Raw genomic sequence first — 7,568 nt, 5'->3', positions numbered from 1 at the left:
CAAGCTAAAATATCAGAAAATAGTGGTAAAGTTTATAAACAAGGACTACAGAGTTTTTATAATTTTAGAGTCAAATGTGAATTTCAGCAAACCTGGCCTCCACCTCTTGACCATATTTTAAATTTCATAGCTAATTTGTCTGAGGAGGGATGTTCGTTTTCTACAGTCAAATGTTACATGTCAGGGATAAGTTTTTTAGTTAATTTAAGTACTACTCCACGTCCCTTACCAAAAATATTGCCTTCCTGCAAACATTTGCTGCAAGTCTGCAGCAAACATTGCTGCAAACTTGCTGCAGACATTGCTGCAAGCTTGCTGCAATGAAGCTAAAGAAACCATGGCAGTCTATACAAAGCCTTTGTGTTTGCAGCAAGTTTGCGGCAAGTATGCAGCAAGCTTGCAGCAAACATTTTACCATGCAAATGAGGTTTGCTGCAAGTCTGCAGCAAACACTGGATTTTCCCAATATGGAAACATTGCTGCAAGCTTGCGGCAAACATTGCTGCAAGCTTGCAGCAAACATTGCCGCTAACTTTTGACAAGGAATATAATTATTGTTTTGGCACATTCCTGCGTACATGCAGCAAGTTCGCAGCTAGAGAGCCTTTGTCCTGACCTTTATCTGTTCATTATAGAGAAAATCCACCACATGTGTCTGAAATGATGCAAGCTAGTTTCTGAAGTGTTGATAGTCTCTCTCTTTGTTCCTAGACAATGTTGACATACTATTCTTAATAAAAATTTAATATGATTTCTTTTGACATGTACAGAAAATTAAAAACCTTTGCACATTACTTTAACAATAAAATTTTACGGTTAATACCAATTTATTTGAAAACATATTTATAAACATTTATAATAGTTGATTTGGAACCTTTAATACATTTAAAGAAACATACAAATGTAAAATAATTAAAGATTAAAACTCTTAAATAGATTAAGATTTGACCTAGCAAGTACATCAGTTACTTAAACATGTATGTTTTAAAGAGATAATTGTTTCATATCAAAATCAAACAAAATCAGATCTTACCAATTAGATGTTGTGTATGCCAGTGTACACCTACATCCAGAATTATGCTTTTGTAATCATTCAAAATGGTATATATTCCTAACAAAATACTGAAACATCTACTTCAATTCAAACATTTCAAAATGGCGAATTCTGTGTTGACCCCAGTATAATATCTGCATTTCATTGGCTGATTCGACTTGTTTACTGTTCTTGCAAACTTCCTGCAAACATTCAATTTGTTAAATGTTTCCTGCGAACTTGCTGCGAACAACAGATTGGCGTGTATGTTTCTTGCAATGTTCCTGCAAACATGTTGAGTTCCTGCGAATTTGCTGCAAGCTTACAGCAATTGCTGCAATGTTTGCCGCAAGATCGCAGCTAGCGGCAATCATCTGTGAACAAGAAAATTTTCTTCCTGCGAACAATTTTGTTTGCTGCAAACTTGCAGCAGACTTGCTGCAGGTCTGCAGCAAACATAACAGTTTGGTAAGGGGTAAGAATCAGGCAGGTAGCACTAATTAGGCGGTTCAGTGAAAATCTGCGAATTCATTAAAACTGTGTTTAATGTATTCATTTGGGTCTAAAATGAATGATGACTAATGATTTTGCTATAATTCTCCTTTCATCACACAGCCGGGGATAAGTTTCTCAAGAGGGGTGTTGTGTATAAATTGTATGTAAATGGTGCATATATCATGAAATAATTTCCTTAAAACCCAAGAGGATTTGGGAAAACTAAATACATGATTACAATAATGATGGAATATGGAAAGAAAAAGTACTTTAATATTTTTGTGCAAATGAATGACTGGAAAGATAAAGGGTTACTAAATCATGGAATTCGCTACAATTCATGGTAAGAGTTATCTCCCTTAGGAAGCTTATATAGGTGGCGCTAGTAAAAAGAACAATGGCAGCCTCCATGGCAGGCTGCTTGGCAAAGTTGTTTTGGAGCAACGTGCGTTATGCATTGGAAATATCTGAGTGAATTGACATGAATTGCACTAAAGGACTGCACAAGAACAGAATCGTACATACGTGCACGTGTAAACGAAGTGAATAATCTGTTAAGAGAGACGGTGACGGTGAGGTTGTATCAGCAACTTGTGTATAAAATGACTATGGAATTACTGTCCTCGTGATGATCAAGGTAATGCCAATGTGTTCATACTGATATCAGTATGGTCAATGTCGGAAGTTAATCTTGCAAGGTCATCCACCAAAATCCAAAAGTGAGCCCCCAGACAGGGATGACCGTCCGAATGTGTCCGCTTACTCAACTTGGAAAGGGGAAGTAATGTAGTTTTGAAAGAGGTGAGATTTAATAAGCAGGGTAAATTGACAGTTATAAAAGATTATTTATTACAGTTAAATTATCTGTTAAACAGTAAATTATATTTATTGGGGTGGCCAGTTTATGATGTGTAATTTAAAATGTGACGTCAAAAGCTTAGTAATTGTTCTTATATACAATCATTGTAAAACTTGGCCAGATTAAAGGGATTTGAGGGGAATGTTTTTTAGTATTTGTACATGCAGTTCAGTTTAATAAGTTATAGTAATCTAGTATAAAAATGAAGAAGCATACATCATTTATTAAATATGTTAAAAGTAATAAATTTCATAGGTTTTATTTTTTATTTTTAATTTAGTGTCTTAAACTTTTCTCTTTTAAAATTCCAGGTGTACTCAATGTATAACCAGCTGATAACCAAGTGACTGAAACAGAAGAGTTTGTATCTCATAGTCATTGCCTCAGTTGACCTGAACTAGAAGATGTCAAAACATTTCAGTGGTAAGGGTCAGTCTGTTTTGTATGCAGAGACACTGCACATGTGCCTAAACTGTCCACACCAAAGCTGCTAAAATATAAGGCCCTCTGTTTTAATTATACTCAAACAGTACATATGGCATTTGTACATTAGTATGAACATTCAGTGGGATATAATTGGTTAAAAAAAAAAACAAATATGTATATAAAATAACAGCACCCCAAAATTTTTCATCAGCACTAATGTCAAAATTTGGCCAGCCAGCATCACATTTAACTACACTCCCCCCCCCCCCCCACACACACACACCACCACCATCACCGCCAGCCACAATGTTTTGTGTTCTTTAGCCATTTAAAGATGGCCATTGAAAATGACTGACCTAAGCATGGACAGAAAAAAAAAACAACATATAACTGTGATATCAAATTGTAACAGGTTGTAAACAATTAAACACGATAAAGATATTTTGTTCGGAAGAAATGCTTTTAACTTTTTTTTTCTTTAAAAATTTCAATAATTAATGATAGAATATAAATAGATATACATGTATACTAAAAATTCAGAACCGGTTATTGCTGACTTACATTTTACTGACATTACTAAGGTTTTTATCAAGCTAGTTTCTTTGAAACAGTCTAATGTGGTTTGTATACTGTAAACCAACTATTGTTTGCATCAACTTTTATTCGCGATTCGTCGGATTGAAATCAACCTGCGACGATTAATTTTCGCGAATGAGGAAACATTCTCTACAAATACAAAGCAAAATGAATGGTTCGCGGCGAGAAATATTCGCGAGTTAAAGTATGCAGCGAAACTCACGAATATTTCTCGCACGCGAATAAAAGTTGGTTTACAGTATCTTATTCATTAGAATCAGGGTTGTTAAATTGATGTATTTAATTAAATTATTGTTTTTACATGTACCTGTTTTTATGTCCTGCCATGAATATAGCCTTAATAGATATAGCATATAGTGTTTGTCATGTCCATCTTCCATCCTTCAGTCTGTCCTTCCATAACATTTTGTGTTTATCTCAGTTTGAAAGAAACTATTCAAGATATTTTTATAAAACTTCATATACTGATGCATATATATTGAATTATTGATAAAAGCTATTCAACTGCATCACCATTTTTTTGACCTTGACCTTTGCTTTAACATTGACCTCACTTCTTAAATAAGTGTTTAGTTCAGTTTCAAAAAAAACCTTTAAGATATTTTTATCAAACTTCATATGCTGAAACATATAGATATATTCAGTAAATTTCAGTTCAACTGCATCAACATATTTATACCTTGACCTTAACTTCACATTCCTTTAAATAGTGTTGAGCTCAGTTTCATAGAAACTATTCAAGATATTTTTACGAAAGCTTAAATGCTGATGCATATTGGTGAGAGCTATTCAACTTCATCAATATTTTTTACATTGCCCTTTCCTTACCTTTGAACTTGCAGACTTCACTTTTCTTAAATTTATTTTAAGTGTCAATGAAACCATTCAATATGTTCAAGACATTTTTAATTAAACTTACTATGCTGATACATAATTGATGTAAGCCATTCAACTTCATTTTTTACCTTGACCTTTATTTTGACCTTGAGCTATTCAAAGGGGAAGAAAATAGGGTGAAGTCTGAAAAATCTTTTTCTCATTAGGCCATTCCAAGTTTTTTCTGTGTTTAGCGTCCACCCATCTTTCAAATACCTACCTACCTATTCGCAAAAAACACACAAACCAGAAAATAAAGCACAAGACTTCATAGTCATAAAAATGACACTTTTCAAAGGATTGATTCCATTAATCTTTTTTTCTCATAGAAATATCTATTCTTCAGCAAAATCAAGGTATTAAATGCTTACAATATTCAAAATATGACATTTTGTAGACAAATACTTTGAGAAATTGACAGAATTCAGTGATTTTGACCAGAACAAACAATTTCAGGACTCCTGATTTTGTTTGTTTTTTGTGATATGGGGTGTCAAAAAACCAAGGCTCACGCAGACGCTAAACATAGAAAAAACTTGGAATGGTCTTAACCAACAGAATTTTCCTCACCTGAGCTAAAAGCTCATGCTTATCAAATCACTTGTTATTCATTGTCTATCCATCTTCCTATCTCCCTGTAAGCTTTTCACATTCCTTATTATTCTCCAGAACATCTGCACCAATTTAAATAAACTGGGCACCAAGAATGGCATATGCGAAGGGAATTAAAAAGGAGAGAGCATCGTAGAAATCACATTGTACATCCATCTGTCAGTTTGTCATAACTTTTGTTGTTGAATTTCTTTATTGTAAGAAAACAAAAACACATTCAAGGGTTATTTCACTTTGTTTGTCTGTCTGCATGTATGTCCAAAAGTATTTTCATTGACACTTTTGTTGTGATGCAATAACTCAGTTTTTAGCTCTACTGGTCAGAAACCAGAAGAGCTTATGCGATAGTAAGGTGTCCGTTGTCCATCTGTCTGCCTGTCTGTCTGTCAAATTGTAAACAATTTTTCAAATTGCTACTCCTCCTACAGTTTTGGTCTGATTTCAGTATAACTTGGCACACGAGTAGACTACACTAAGATACATAATTAAGTGCATTGTTTTTTTTTTATTTTGATGAACGGTGTTGCCATGGTCACTGAAAATAGAAATTTTTGTAAAATTCCTTCAAAACGCTACTCCTCCTACAGTTTTGGTCTGATTTCAATATATAACTTGGCTCAAAAGTAGACTAAGATACATAATTTAGTGCATATGGTTTTGGATTTCGATGAATGGTGTTACCATGGTTACTGAAAATAGAAGTTTCTGTTAAATACTTTCAAAATGCTACTCCTACAGTTTTGTTTGATTTCAATATGACTTGGTACATAAGTAGACTACATTAAGATACATAATTCTATTTATTGCTGCATGTTGCAAAGTTTCAAATCCAAGTGCTACTTTTCCTTTGTTATGCATACAGACCAGTAGAGCTACAGTCTCATCAGAGACTTCTGGTTAACATAACATTTTTTAAATTTATACAGAAGCTCTTTACTGTAAGAGAAAAACACCTATGCATTTTGGGGTCACGTCACTTAGTCTGTTTGTCTGTATGTATCCATTGACACCTTTGCTACATGCATGTATGAAACGATAACTCAAGCAGTTTTTTAATGAATTGTTTTCAAGTATTACTAAAGTACTTAATTGTAGAGAAAAGCATTACTTGGTCATGCAGGTCTGTTTATATGTATGTTTGAATGTATATTTGCTGTGACCCGATAAGTCAAACAGGTTTCATCATTTCTATTTAAAATAGTTTTTCTTTGTTCTTAATTGATTCAGATGTGACAAAGCTTTGCAAGCTGAATATCAGTCCCATAATAAAATGAATACTGACTATTTTAAACTTCAATTTTGATTGAAGAAATGGTATGTGTATTTAAAATTTAACCTTTACTACCTTTATATCAATTCTTTGGTGATAATTGATTAACTTATCATTTCAGAAATCTCAGGAAATGAAATCATCACAGCTGTCACAAAACAAAGACTGGAGTTCAGAGAAAGAGTTCAACACTTTTGATAAAATTAATGAGGCAGTGACTTTCATCTTCCATGAATCTATAAACACTTAAGACTACAGTTTTATCATGTTTATGTTTCAGTATAAGAAACTACTAAACAAAGGGCAGTCGTTGACTACAAAAGAAAACCTGGGTTGACTTGTGATATTCTGTGTAACATGATTGCCAAATACCGAGGTTTAAAACTATTTAAAACATTTATTTTTCATGAATTCACCTATGTTTAGATTTTTTGAATATGAAATCATTTGGGTATAAGATCAATTTGAATGGCAAACAAGCAGATGACTTGGTAATGATAGGATCATGTATGAAAAATATCACTTAAATTGTGAATATTTACTAGTTATTGTGTTTTTGGTGTGGATGGAAATGTATAACAAAAAGGATAACAAAAAATAATTATCTGTGTATAAATAAAAAACAAGTTGTATATTATACAATTAAGTTAGTTCAATGATTTATTTACCTGAAGAGTACATTATTCTCTGACCTCAAAAACAGCCTGAGATATTTAACATTTTCATGTTTTAGCACTTTGGGATTATCCCTTTCCAGTTAAATTAGAACATAATTTACAAATTATATATGTTAAAAATTAGAACACTGGATTTCAAAATATTATAGTGATTAATTGTAAAAAGCAAATAGTTGTACTGTATTTGAAATTGCAAATTAAAAAAAAATTGTTTTGAAATATCAAATTAATTTTACATGCACGCATCTACGGCATATTCTGGACTTTTACAAAAATAGTGAAATTGCTCTTTTTTGTTAGAAACTTACCCATATTTTTCAGATATTAATAATAATTTACACAAAAATGTTTTATTCTTTTATAAACCATAGGGTATGATGTCTATGAAAATAACATAGCCTTTTGAGTTGGATGTTCAGTTCTTATATTTTTTTCAAAGCTGAAAATCCTCAAAAAATCGGTATTTTCATGTTTTTTTTTTTTTTGTAAATTTGGATTATCTTCCTTTTTCAGTGAAAAATTAGAAATTTTTCCTGGACATGGAAATATTTTGATTAATTGTGAAAAGTTACGTGTGTTGTTGTGTTTTGAGTTGAAAATAAAAAGAAATTGTTTTGAAATGTCATATTCATTTCACTTGTATACATCTATGGCATATACTGGACTTTGACAAAAATAGTGAAATTGCTCTTTTTTTGTATGAAACTCATCCATAATTTTCGG

At 32.4% G+C, this 7,568-nt stretch overlaps 1 long non-coding RNA gene across 2 annotated transcripts; it reads left to right on the top strand.

Moving 5' to 3' along the window:
* The first annotated feature begins 2,004 nt into the window (after window positions 1–2,004).
* Window positions 2,005–6,898, top strand: LOC133177316 (uncharacterized). Of its 2 annotated transcripts, none has more exons than XR_009719662.1 (3): window positions 2,005–2,165; window positions 2,699–2,810; window positions 6,290–6,898. It is a non-coding gene; the product is annotated as an uncharacterized LOC133177316 (long non-coding RNA). The 2 variants fall into 2 exon arrangements; XR_009719661.1 differs by lacking the exon at window positions 2,005–2,165 and adding an exon at window positions 2,225–2,329.
* Window positions 6,899–7,568: the final 670 nt, after the last annotated feature.

Source organism: Saccostrea echinata, unplaced genomic scaffold (genome assembly GCF_033153115.1).
Source record: "Saccostrea echinata isolate AGI-Se365-2 ecotype Australia unplaced genomic scaffold, CSIRO_AGI_Sech_v1 ptg000117l, whole genome shotgun sequence".
Classification (NCBI taxonomy): domain Eukaryota; kingdom Metazoa; phylum Mollusca; class Bivalvia; order Ostreida; family Ostreidae; genus Saccostrea; species Saccostrea echinata.
The sequence above is the reverse complement of the archived record's forward strand: the minus strand, read 5'-3'. Positions and strand labels throughout refer to the sequence as shown.